The following is a 13980-nucleotide window of genomic DNA, read 5'->3' as shown; positions in this document are numbered from 1 at the left end:
TCTTTTCCAAAGTAATCACTTTTATATCATGTATAATATACAAAAATGTTCATGAAAGTTATTTATTTAACAGTATGTATCCTTGACATACACCATGATGTCTTTGTTTACTCCACTTTTAATAAATATTATTGGCATCCCTATGGAGATATATTTTATCCCATTACATACTGCTTTACTCATCCAATGCAATTACATTGCCTCTTGTAGGGATATTCCCTTTTTCTTGTTTGGAGTCACTGATGAAAGACGTACCAAGTGAGGTGACCTTCAATCCTGCCAAAGGGGTGAGGTTCAATTAGCAACCTTTCATGAGGCATCTGGGATCACTAATGACCAAAGCACACAGGAGTCTTGAACTTCTGGTTTAACTTGTGGCACAGAGACTGGTCCAGGAAGGCCACAGCCAGTGGCAAAGGCTAATGGAATATCTCAGTGGACCCTGTGGTCAGCTACTCCCACCTTTGCTCTGAACATTAATGAGGAGCTTCTGGACTAGGGGCTGACTGGAAGATGGTATTTCAGGGGTTCCCTGTTCTCTCTGTCCTGTGGTCCTTGCAGTAGACTCTTCCTTGTTGCCGTGTTTCCTCCAAGGAAATCCAGTGGAGCTGGCTTTTCTCCGACACAAAATAATGCCATACTTTGCTGGGGATGAATGCCTACCCCCCAAAAAATGCACCTTTGTCAGTAGTATTTACATTTTGTGATGCTCAGACCTTATCCTTTTTGCATTCTCATTTTACCACTCTATTTTGTATAGCAGCTCGTCTGTACATATCTCTTTTTATCCAAGGCTTTCACAGTGTGCTTACAAATTGTAATGAATTCAGCTCCATAACATCACTAAAGAAAATGTAAGTTTTACCATCAATGGACTTTTTTTCCAAAGGCTTCTGGTTAACTGAGCAGTCAAGTATGGATGGATAATTTAGTACTCATGGTTTTATTTCTAAGCATCTCACCCTTGCATTTCCTGACATGATCCTACACTGAATTTAATTAAAAAGAAAAAGGAGCTCTTGCCTTAAGAAGAGTAACGGTGTGTCCCTGGGAAGTGGTGGGGGCCTTGGAGCAGAACGCCTGGCCTCCTGCCTTTCTGGGCAGCCTGGATTCCCCACTGTTCTCTACATATCAGAGGGAGATGCAGCTATTCTGAGTGGCCTCAAGAATGATCTGGAATCATATCTGTTCTGAATAACTCAGGGGGCCTCTGAAAGATGCACAATGATGCTTTTATAGAATTAGACCAGATCTCAGAGCTGCATCTCTCCTAAACATGAAGATTTCCCGGGAGATGCACAAATAAACTTGGTCATACATTTTATTCAGTCATGAATGAGGTATTTAGTACATGTTCGGATGGTTTATAGGCTTGCTGGGCAATTCGTATTTTATTTCTAAGGTGAGAAATTAGCAAAATCATCTTATAGTCTTGTCAATACAGAACTTCAAACACATAAGAACTGCAAAGCCTGAGATCAACTCAGATCTGAATGCCTCGCTACTGTGTGTTTCTTTAAAACTTGGTCAGGAGTGTCTATGAGAGAAGCAAAACAAAACACACAGTAGCAGTGGATTTTTGTTTATTTTATGCAGAAAGAGCTGCAGCGATGAATGTTAATTGCCAAGGGCATTGAAAGTTGTCCCTCGGGACACTGCACACAGAACTTAAGGGAGTCACGTGTGAACAGTCACACTGTACTTTTTTTCTTTAATATCACTGGCATTTAATTTGAATCACAAATTAACAAGTATACACTTATTTTTTATTTAATTTTAAATTGTCTGTTTACAAAACCATTACTGGGTATGTCTGCATTTAGTAGAGGAATCTGTTTTACAATTAGGCAGCTCTGTGTGATTTTTTCATTATGGATGCACTTTTTGGAAAACTACCTGTTGTCCCCTGCTCAGGCTGCTAGCAGACTGCAGGAAGCACAGCAGAAAGGGAATCAGAGGTTACCTAGACAGGTCCAGAGGGAGGATTTCTGCATTTTTTACATCCTGATAGCCAGAAATGGTATATGTAGAGAGTTGGAATTGCTCCTTAAGAAATCAGAGCTGGAGCAAATGCTTAAATTTCCCTCAGCAATGTAGGCAGGGTTGTGACAAAAACACCAATATATAAATCCCAGAGATCTCTGAGCGGGATGGTCAGGGAGCATCCCCAGGGCCTGCTGCCCTATGGCCCCTTTTTCCTGGGAACATCTGTTACTCCTGCTTATCTCACCCTCTCCCCACTCACCCAGCACCGCCTGGAATCTGGAATGAGTTTTCTGTGAATTAAGATGCATTGAAGTGAGGAAAGAAATACACAGAGCTTGATGAGCTCCCATTTGAGACAATGTAATGAAGATCTTGGAGGGAAACTTCCCTTGGTTACAGTTTCAATGTAGCCATTTACTTGCTTGACATTTAGATGCCCTGGAGATAGGTTAGTCTGTTCACTTCAGATTATCCCACTTGACTTTGCTCCCTTTGGTATCTTTCTGCTCTGGACCTTGTTCCAACTTGAAGAAGGCATGAGCTATTCTCCTTTTCACCTCTGGGTAATTTCCACCTCTGGGTAATTTCCCCCTCTGCACAAAGCTGACACTCATTATGACAGTGCATGCCCCGTGGCCACCAGGGGCAGGGGTCATTTTCATCTTGATCAGTGACCAGAATAATTAAGGCCCTCGCTGAGAGTTTCCTGTTCAGCCTTTCCTCTCCCCAAAGACACAAGTCACTGCCTGTGTCTGAGCCAGCGAAAGGTGGGGGAAACAATCACGCAGGCATAACTAGAGACAGAAACCTTCCAATATATCTGCCAGTGTATCACTATAAAAGACAGTCTGCTATTGATGAGCAAACAATACTGAATAACTGACACATCACAGGGATATGTTCTTAGAAGGGGTAGAGAATGAAAAGGGAGCTAAGCTTTAACAAAATACCCTCACCCCAACCAAAAATGATTGTTTTTTGCTTGTCTGCAAAGCAGAGACTGTAACACCCGTCCCACTTGCCGGGTGCATGGAGGAGTTGTGAGGTAGCACTTAGAGCATCTGGCAGGGTCCTGAACACATCACATGCTTGTGACAAGTTTTGGCTTTCCTCATTTTCTCTCCTTTATCTAGTATAAAGTGGCAGGTAACGGGCCATTCAGTAATGAAAAGACTGCAATGCCCCACACTCTGGATGTCACCCCTCTTTCACCATGACTGTCTCCCGTCTTGTGATCGTGTATGGGAGAGAAAGTATTGTGCTAGATGCTCTAACACAGTTTCTTGTTGAATTCTCATTGCAGCCCTAAAGCATACCTATCACACTTTGCTGGGAGGGATGTTTTGTGTTCAGTGTCCTAAGCTGTGGAACCTTGTTCTGTGCAAGTCAGATCCTCTGGACATGTTTTCCTTTGTATGAATTGTGACACTTCATTCAACTAAGGGGCTGAGGCAGGAGACAGGACGGTGACAATGGAAAAAGACAGTCTGTGGTGTGGTCAGGGGAAGAGCTGGGTGGGAGGGCAAGTGCCTTTCTTGTGGGTTCAGCACTGGTGACTCCAAAACAGTAATTGCAAATCCCTGGGCTCTGTTTCAGGGGGTGTTGGTTCCCAGGGGGAATTTACTGAAGATTTGCAACATTGAATAATGCAGGCTGATCAGTTTCAGAACCACTGCTCTGCAGCTAAGAGCTGGTGGGGCGGCTGTGCTCAAGCGTACCCACTTTAATGTTGTTTCAGTGTATTTTGTTTTGTTTTCCATTACAGAACAGTGATCTCCCTTACCCGTCAGTAAAACTGTTCGGGGCTCCCTAACAGTCCTCAGGTTATGTTTGTGCATTTCCCACTTTTTCCAGTCATTAGAAAAATGGGCATCTACCCCAGTGGACTGCGTGCATGGGCAAATGCACAGTAATTCAACATCATCACCCTACAGGGGTCTGGGGATTACGCCGTGGCTGTGTTACCCAGCTGAAATGAATTGCTTTGCAGCACAGGGAATTCTGCAGTTTCATTACTTTATCAGAGTACCTACTTAATCAGATAGCTTAATTTGCATACCAGTAGCACCTTCTCACCACAGGTAAGGAATATGAAATGTTCAAGGTTGATTACCTGCAGATGGTGAAGAGTGGCTGACAGAGACGTGGCTGCATCTGTGGGAGAGGCTGGTCCCAGGGCAGATGCTGGAAGCATGCTGACGCTTTTTACTCTGTTGCGTTTCTGTACATGTGGTGCCCGTGTTGATGATACTTCCCGCTTCAAGAGAGATGAAAGATGACAGAGAAAGATTGTGAAATGCAAAAAGAAGAAGTATCTTCAGTACATTCTTTACAACCTTGATACTAAGAATACAGGACATTTAGCAGTTTCTCAGAGATTGAAACTGATTCATATAAAACTTCAAATGTAGAACCTTTAAGTTAAAATGATCAGCTAAAAGCCAACACCTAATTTCTGACTTCTTTTGGCAATTATTATAAAATTACAGGCAGTTGCAGAGTAATGTTACTTGGGACTGTTAGTTAACCCTCAGCTAGAACCCAGAAGGACTTATCATTCATCAAACATTAGATGGGACCTTTGCACAAATCAGTAGAAGTAGCAGGGAGGTGTTGGGTGGTGATCAATCTTGTTATTAAAGACAAAGAAAGACTGAAAACTATCACAGGTTGGAAGACACTAAGGAGACAAGGTGACTAAATGCAATGTGGGGTTCTGAAACAGAAAAAGGGAGTTAGTTAGTGGAAAAACTGGAGACATCAAAATAAAGTTTGTCGTTTTGTTACCATTGTACCAGTGTTAATAGCTTAGTTTTGATCAAAATACCATGGTGATGTCAGATATTAACATTAGGACACACTGAGTAAAAAGTAGACAGGAACTCCCTATCCCATCTTTGCAACTCGTTTGTAAATCTGAAATTATTTCAAAATAAAAAGTTTAATAATGCATTACAGAACAGCCAGAGTTGTGGCATGTTTAAGATGTGGATCAAAGGAAAAGACATTGTGCTTGTGGTTGAGAGGAAATTTTGGAATTTTGGAATAAAGATTGCAGGAAATGAGGAAATCTTAGAAAGAATTTGAGTTTTAAAGAATTTGTAAGCTTTAAATTTTGCTAAGGGTTATACACGTAGTGCCATTAGCGGAGGACATAGTGAAGCAACAGATGTGCCCACTTGGTAGTTTCACCTCCACACCCTGATGTAAGCGCTCCACTTCCATTTTCCTTTGAGCTGTCTTGTAACCATGTCACACACCTCCTGACATGTACTTGGTCGTAACAGCTTTTGTAAACAGGACATGGATGTTAATAATAGCCCCTAATAAAAAAGATAATAAATGTTGTCTAAAGTGTCAGACCTTATTATGAGAGCCTCAAATGAGATGTCAGGACAATGGGGAAAATTTTTTTTAAAGCTAGTTTTTTTGTGTTAGGGACTGTTTACATGACACTGTGTTTTCTAGACATGGATAATTAGCAAAATATCAGTTCCAGAATGCATTTCAAACCTGTTTCCCAATTTTTATATTGCATAATAATTTAAATTCAGAAAATTTAATATGACATCTAAATCCAAATTCAAAACTCATGTTTCTGTTAAACTAGAAGAACAAGATATATCAATCATACATTCACAGGTATCCCTAATTCTTCGGTGTCTCACAGGCACTGGAGAAGACAAAGCACAGTAATTTCCACTCTGCACCTATTGTCTTGAATACCTGAGAAACTCCTCCTCATTCACTTCCTCTGGGTTCTCTCTCACCCTCCTTGCTACCTTTTTAGAACTCTCCCTCCCTGCACAGAAATCACTTTCACCTCCACCCCTCCCATATTGCATTTCAAATTGTTCTTTGAAATGTCTGCTTCTCCTATGAGTCTGTAAGCACCTTGAGTGTAGGGCTATGCCATAGCCATCTTTGTTATCCCAACATTCAACATGGTACTTCCTCATGCTGGGAATCCAGAATTAAGGTTTTCTAGCTTTATTTTCCAACAAAGGAAAGTTTGTTATTTTCCACCAAAGGAAGGTTTGCCCTTTGTTTATGTCCAACAAATGGCAAGTCATGCATTGAAGCCAATAAAGACACTAGTTCCAAGCACTGATGTAATGGCATGGTGTTTAGTTGTCCACCTATTACATTAAGCAATTTCACTTAGCGGGACACCCCAATACCAGAGAGTCAGGGGTTATGAACTAAGAAACAAAACAATTAATATAGGCTTCATCCATTTACATTTAACCTGTGTTTTTATTTTGTGTTTGTGTGTGTGTATGTGAGTGTGTTTATATAATTATGAGGCACATTATATAATGCAGAATTTGAAACTATGATTTTCATAAATCTTATTTATGACCCCATTCTTACAGGTTAATATAGATTTCAAAGATTTCTCTGTCTTTACCGGTTTTCTTATTTTTATTCCCACAAAAAGGAGCTGGTGGCTGGTCTCCCCTTGTGTCAAATAAATACCAGTGGCTGCAGATTGACTTTGGAGAAAGAATGGAGGTCACAGCTGTGGCCACCCAGGGAGGATACGGGAGCTCCGACTGGGTGACCAGCTACCTCCTGATGTTCGGCGATGGCGGGAGGAACTGGAAGCAATATCGACGAGAGGAAAGCATCTGGGTATGTGCTTTATTGAAAAGCAGTCTGTCGGAGTATGAATTATGCCAGTTACTGCCTGTTGCTGCCCATCTGTCAGATCAAGTATAGAACCAGAGCCTCCTAAGTTACTTGAAAATGTTTCCACTGAATGTAAGCCACATGTGACGTTCCAGAATACACCGTCCATGGCTAATTTATGAAATAAGTAAAACAATTTTATAATGTAGCGAAATATTGAAAATGTCTTCCCATTATTCCTTTAAATAGTGTGAAGTCTAAGGAATAAATAAGTCACATACAACTGATTTTATTTTTGTTTTATAACAAACACAATAGTTTATATTGCCTCAGCATTTTTAAATAAAGCAAATTCATTTTCTCTGTGCCCTCCGATAAACTGAAATTTCTGAAAGACCCTGAACATGTAAAAATAGATGTAATGGAGAGTCTCTCTGTGGAGGACTTGTTGAGGGATATGTTGAGTTCCTGCTCCACCAGGACCTTGGGCACCATGTGGCCCCTTGTAATTTATGGACAATAGATCCCTAGGATTCTTTGGAATCATAACTGTTTTACATCAGTGACATAGTTTCTACTTCTGATTACATATCCATGCTTCTTTTAGAAGAATTAAATTTTGTTTGCTTAACTTTTTGAATATTAAAATTTATGTAATTTATTCTATATTTAGCATTTCATATCTTTAAATCACAGTCTGCTCTGAATGAGAAGCTCTAAGAGTAGAGTGTTGTAAAGGTCTGCAGCAGGTTTGCAATTGGCTGATGGGGTGTGGCCTGAAGAAGATTCATCAGGTGGAGAAGAAATTACTTTTTTCTTCTTATGAAAAATATAATTTAGATGGTTGCCAAGAGCCAGGGGAAGGGAGTAATGGACTGTAAGTGTTTTAATGGAGACAAAGTTTCAGTTTGAGAAGATGAAAAAGTTCTTGAGATGGAAGGTGGTGATGTTTGCACAACAATGTGAATGTTAATGTCCAGAACTGTACACTTAAAAGTGGCTAAAATGCTAAACTTTTTGTTATGTATATCTTACCACAATAAAAAATACACAGTGTATCTTCCATTTAATTTAGGCTAAGAATGTTGTATCACTTAAGAAATTTTTTTTCTTAATTGTCAGAGTAAGAAGAAAATTGTCAGCTAAAAAGCCGTTATGTCTTAGCACATAGCTTATGTATAAAACTAACAGGCAACAAAATGATAATATTCGTTGTGTAACAAACTGCCCTCATTTGAATTTCCTTAGAACTCTGTAGCTTATTATAACTTAATGGATTGTGGTCTACTTAATTTCTTATCCCTGGAGCTTTTATTAGTTAGTCAATAAATGTTGATGCAAATTGAATCAAGAAAAACTAGTTAGTTGTCTAATACTAGATAAAAGAACAAAGTGGGAAGGGCTATGTGAGTGTTTTTAGGGCTGGCTGACCTAAGGTTTCCAAACAAGTAATTGCCATGTGTATGATCCGAAGCAGATATTAATGTTGTGCTTATTCTAAGAACACCAAGTCCAAAGCAGGGTTAAGGTCAATATTGCTTAAGTAAGTTAAAGCTTAATGAAACATCTACTTACATAGAGAACTTTTGTTCAAAATTAAATATTATTTTTCAAAATTAGTTAACTAATAGTTAATGCCTACTTATTCTTCATTGTATTAATTAAGGTTCATATTTTCGCCCCGCTCCAATCCCATTTGATTGAGCAACTCTAACAACTCTTGTTTTTAGTTAAGCAGGTTGGAGAGGAATCAAATGTAAGCATCACCCTCTGCTGATTTCTTTAAAGGTCAGGCACCCTTGGGGAAGTAGGGTCAAGAATATAGTGGCATTATTAATCCTAGATCATGCAGGTGAGGGCAGAAGTGGACCCCTCAATCCTATCCATCCTGTCACACAATAAACATGGGTAAAGTGGCCTGCCTTACACTCCTGCTGAGCTTGCATCCCTCCCTGTGTCCCCAGCACTTCATGGTGCCTGGGGCCAAGCACGTTGGTAAATGTTTGCTGAATTAAAACGAATGAGTGGAATCTACGTTCTGGCAGGATGCCTTCCTTGGCTCCCTGCTCTGTGCTTCTCTGTAGCCCTTGGTCTCAACTTAGTGATCCTTGAAGCTCCAGTGGAGGTGTTTCTCCTCTCTTACAGTTTGAGCTCCTTTAGGAAAAGGGCTCATCCTCACATCTTCTGCGTGCACCACCGTGGGTTAAGTGAATTCTTCTCCTAATCTGGGCCCGACTATACACAACTGGCATTGACAGCAGTAAATCACACTAGTTGATGATTCTGACATTATACTCACAGTTTCTTTAAAAAGATTGGGCTGGTTTGGCTGCTTTCCAGACCTCTCACAAAATGTCAGCTGCTCTTAAAAATCAACCATATACCTTACCAGAGGTTCTACCCCTTCTTCACGTGGTTGTTTTAGATATGAATTGCTGATGTTAACTTGAGAATGAATTTAAGATTTTAAAAAATGTCCTTGAGATATTATACTCTTCATTAGTGAAAGTAATATGTTTATTCATGGTGCCATTTACTTAATTTCCTATCACTGCTTTAACAAATTTTCATGGATTTAGTGACCTAATACAAGACAGAGTTATTATGTCATAGTTCTGTAGGTCTAAAGTACAGTAGACCTGGCTGGGTTCTCTGCTTAAGGCATTTTTCCTGGAGCCTCTGGGGAAGACTTGTCCTTCAAGGTGTCTGGAGAGTCCCAGAACCTTCCCCAGGTTCCATGATTTGCTGGGAGGATTCACAGGACCAGTGTGTAGTCATACAGCTATGATTTAGCACAGTGAAAGGACACAGAGCAAAATGAGCAAAGGAAGGGGGTGCTTGGGGTGAAGCCCAGAGGAAATCAGGCCCAGGTTTCTACAGTCCTCTCCCAGGGAAGTCATATGGGACTAGCTTAATCCCCCAGCAGTGAGTTATAGAAACCCACATGGAATATTACCAACCAGGTGAACTCATGTACTGGGGGCTCATCATGTAGGCACCCTCTGCCTTGCATGTAACAAAATCCCAGACTCCCAGAAGGAAGGCAGGTATTGAGTAGGAACCACACTGTTTGAACAAACATTAGGCACAGTAAGCCACCTTTATCATTAGAGTCTTGGGAATGGGCCAGCCTTGCAAGCAGGCCTTTCAGAGGGCAGCAGTCAGGACTGCCCTCCTGATGCTTCTGCGTACACACTCACTCACTTCCTTGTGGGTGTAGGACTGAGACACTGATCTCCTGTAGGTTGCCAGCTGGGGGCTGGTCTTTGCTCCTAGAGGTTTCCCACATCCCTTATGCTTTCTGTGTGGCCTGTTCTTGCAGCAGGGGGTCAAGTCCCTTTCATCTTTAAATTGCTCTTTGTTCTTGTTCTTCTGCTGCACCTCTCTGATTTCCTCTTCTTCTAGCTGGAGAAAGTCCTCTACTTTAAGGGCTCATGTGGTTAGACTGGATCGACTTGGGTAATCCAGGACAGTCTTCCTAACCATAATCCCATCTGCAGAGTCCCTTTTGCCATGCAAAGTAACATATTCACAGTTCCTTTCTTTAGGGCCTGGACATCTTTGAGGCCTTTCTGCCCACCCCACTGTATTTATACATCTCTGATTTTTTTTTTCTTTCTGCATTTGGTATCCTTTCCTAGCAAACACATTTCTCATTGGATCTGAAGATGTTTTCCAGAGTCATATGAAGTCATGTTGCAGGGGTATCTGAGCACCTGCTCGCAGTTGGTGTGTCACAGGTGTCCCCCCTGAGAGGCTGCTGCCCCGCCATCACTAGTGTTGCTCTCACCCACAGCAGTGTCCCCAGCTTGTGGTCTCGCTGATGTAACCTTGACCCCCAGCAAGAAAGACTGTGTATTGGCTTTCTTCTCAGGAAGCCTCCTTCTACTTTTACAAGAAAGTCCAAATCAAGCACTCCTTCTCTGGCCTTAAAAGTTTTGTGGATGTTCTCCCTGTCATAATTTTTTTAAGTGACTTTTCTTGTTCTTCTGGGTCTGTCTGCTGTCTGTGCTAACTCTGTCCGCTAATACATGTTAACTCTTTCCAAATTCCGAAAACTCTGAGAAAAAGGTCTATCCTAACTCCTTACTGAAAATGGACATGAGATGATAATAAGACAAAAGGTCTTTACTTATGTTCCTTTGGGCAAGTTGTCCATATGCTTTGCCACATGTCTGCCATGGAATATTAATTAATATGTGAAATGCAATGTATACCTCTTTAAATTCTCAAAATTATAAAATTGAGACATGGCTGGCCACAAAGTCTTTGACTAAAAGATTTGAGGACTGCAGGTCCAGTTACTGAAGGTTAGTTATCCAAATTGACTTTCTTAAAAAAAGAAATTATGTTCTTCACTGGTGATATGGTCCACTTTAATATTTTTTCTTAATGAGTGACTGCTTCCATGGCTGAGTTGGATTTCTATGTGAAAATAACCAAAAAAATTAAACAAATACTCAGATCTGTGAAATACATTCCAAAAGGGTTTTATTTAAATGGAAATATAGGCATGTGTCTTACATGACAGAAAAGGCATCACCATCTCTCACCAAGGGATGCACTACATCTCACGACATACAAACTCTTTTGATGTGCAGAGTAAATGTCCTCACTTGAAATGTAGTGGAAGAAGTATCACTGTTGGAACAAGTTTAGAAGGGGTGCATTTCCTATACGATGTGAACAATCATGGTTTATATCGGTCATTTAGTAAACCAGGTGGCTTGACCAAGCTTGGTGCTAAACGTCCATAGGACTTAGAAGATGAGTTTGCAACTTCAGCCCAACTAAATCAGGAAGTGGCCAGAGTCTTAGGACGCTGAGGATCATAGAACAGCATTGCAGTGAGCAGTGCAGCAGATCAGTGATCACTGACAGAGCTCACTAATGTTTATTTTCTACTGTTTCCCTGAGAATATGTCAGCCAACATTTACATCAATCTACTGTGACTCTTAGATTCATTACAAGAATTTTGTGGGGCAGCCCTTGCGAACCAGGATTCTTACCTGCAAGCTAATGTGAGCTCTGAGCTCCCTGGGGGCCTCTGGACCAGGCTGGGGAGAGGTGTGGGCGCCAACCACTGTCCTGCTCTGAGTCTGGGTCTGTGAGCATCCCTGGTGGGCAGGAGAGATCTGTGAGTGGGCAGCCTAGAGCGCTGGCAGTATTCTAGAGGGGTGTTGGGGCAGCTCCATCACCACCCTCCTGGGCACCTATTTGGTCTTCTTGGGACCCTATAGCAAGCCTTGTCCCTCCCAGACCACCTGCCTGCCCTGACTCTGTCTCTTCTCCCTCCCCGTTCCAGTTGTTTGGGAACAATGGGCTGACTCAATGAGAGCCAGGCCAATACCCACCTCTCCTTTCGGGAGACCGTGCCTAATGGTGTCCACTGCAATGGTGTCCTCTGTTGAGGCTTATCTGGCCCAGGGACCACTGGGTCCCTATTGGCCATGGGGACCTTTCCTCCTGCAATTCCTGGGTGTTTTTTCTTCTATTTTATCAATACTTTGTCTTCATTCTCATCTCCTTACTATTTCTCCCTCTTCTCCTCTATCCTTCTATTCTTTCCTTATGTATTTTTTTCACCTATCATTAAATACTTTTCTCCTTATTTCTCTCTTCTCTCTCCATTTTTCCCTATATCCCTCTTCTATCTGTATTGTTACAAATTCTAGAAAATCAACTTGAATCAGTCTAGGTAATTTGGGAATCCGACCACACGGAGAAGGGGAGGATTTAGCTGGGTCTCTGGCATGGCTGTAACTAAGAGGCAGCCCTGCCCTGTGCCTTCTGTGGATTAGCTTCTGGCATTCATTTTCCTATATTGGTTCAAAAATCTGAGGAAATGCTCGGACTTACTTGGCTCTGGCTGAGGGGAGTCTCAGATCTCACCACCTGTGAAGAGCTGATCTGATCAGGACGGCTCCCAGGCCACCCTACACTTAGCACCGAAGCCCCTGGATTGGGGGGTGGGGCCATGTAAAGACTTGATGTCCACCCTAATGGGGGCACTTAGAAGGGAGGGATGCTGGGAGGGCCATATTATCAAATTTCCTGTTCTTTGTCTCTCTCTCTCTCTCTTTCACTCTCTCTCCGTGACCTTTTGCTTTCTTTTCTATTTCTCTGCTTTCCTCTTCTTATACATCTTATCTTTCTACTCCTCGCCTTCCTTTTTTCTCTATGAATTAAAGGACCTAGATTGCTATGAGTCCTGCTACTCAACATGTAACCTACGGACCAGCAGCATCACCCGGGATCTTGATACAAATATGGAATCTCAGCCCCCACCCCAACCTATTGAATAGAATCTGCATTTTAACAAGATGAGCAGGGGATTCCAGTACAAGCTAGATTGTGAGAAGCACTGACTGGGATGAACCAAGTCCCATCTGTGGGGGAAATTGTTTTGCCCCTTAACTATCCTCCAGCTGCCTGGATCAGAGGAGACTGTGCCGCCTGCTCTAGGATGCAGCTTATCCCACGCACGTGTTAGCCTGAACAGGTGATGCTCTCTGTAACAGGGCCTCAGGAAGCTTGCTCCAGTGCCCTCTGACTGCAAGACACCCTCTTTCTTCCTGATAGTCACCAACCTAGGGGGGCGGAGCCCAGGTATTTTCTCATTGTTATCAGTGAATAACAATCAAGTGGTTAAAGTTAGTCCTATCTTTGAGAACTATAATATTTCCTGAATCGCTATACTCTGCATTCATTAGGAGTTTATTCTTCATATTAAAAACTCATCAGAACTCTAATTCAGAAGTTATATCCTTTATGAATTTAAGATGGAAATTGTTATTCAAGATGCATTGAATTAAACTTAGAATTTAAGTGCATTTTTCTTCCTATGCAGGCCCTCTGTGTGAAAAAGGCATTCTTCTAGGAAAGGACTGGCAAAATATATTTGAGAAAAATAAGAAAAGAAATTACTTGAAATAAACATCAGTTCTAGTATAAATAATTCTATTTAATAGATTTCTTTCGCCTTGAAAAAATAGGTAGCAGTAGGTGCTTAAATGAATATAAAATAGACATAGCAAATCGTTTGAACCTTTGTTCTTCTCTAGATCATTTCCAACCTAGAACACCAAGTAGACTAATTAATAAGGCTAATTAATATTGTATTGAAAGATTCACAACAATCTCACAGTGCTCTAAGAGAGCAACAAAGGTGACCCCAAATTTGCAGGGCAGAAGAAAGACACGGAAATACTGGAAGCATGGGGGTTGGGAAGGGGACTGTTTGTTATACCTGCACCACTTCATTTATTTAAGAGAAAGAGCTGATGCACATATGGCAAAATATTTACCTTGTTAAAATAAATCTAGATTATCAGTACATGCATATCTGTTTTGGGGGGATG

General features: G+C 41.4%; 1 long non-coding RNA gene across 1 annotated transcript in view; it reads left to right on the top strand.

Moving 5' to 3' along the window:
• Window positions 1–6483, top strand: part of LOC309665301 — a 58031-nt gene extending 51548 nt beyond the window's left edge. The window contains exon 4 of the long non-coding RNA XR_014266337.1: window positions 6428–6483. This is a non-coding gene — a long non-coding RNA (uncharacterized lncRNA). The remainder of the gene's footprint in view (window positions 1–6427) is intronic.
• Window positions 6484–13980: the final 7497 nt, after the last annotated feature.

The sequence above is a fragment of the Balaenoptera physalus genome (assembly GCF_965194825.1).
Source record: "Balaenoptera physalus genome assembly, contig: SUPER_7_unloc_5, whole genome shotgun sequence".
Lineage (NCBI taxonomy): Eukaryota > Metazoa > Chordata > Mammalia > Artiodactyla > Balaenopteridae > Balaenoptera > Balaenoptera physalus.
The sequence above is the reverse complement of the archived record's forward strand: the minus strand, read 5'-3'. Positions and strand labels throughout refer to the sequence as shown.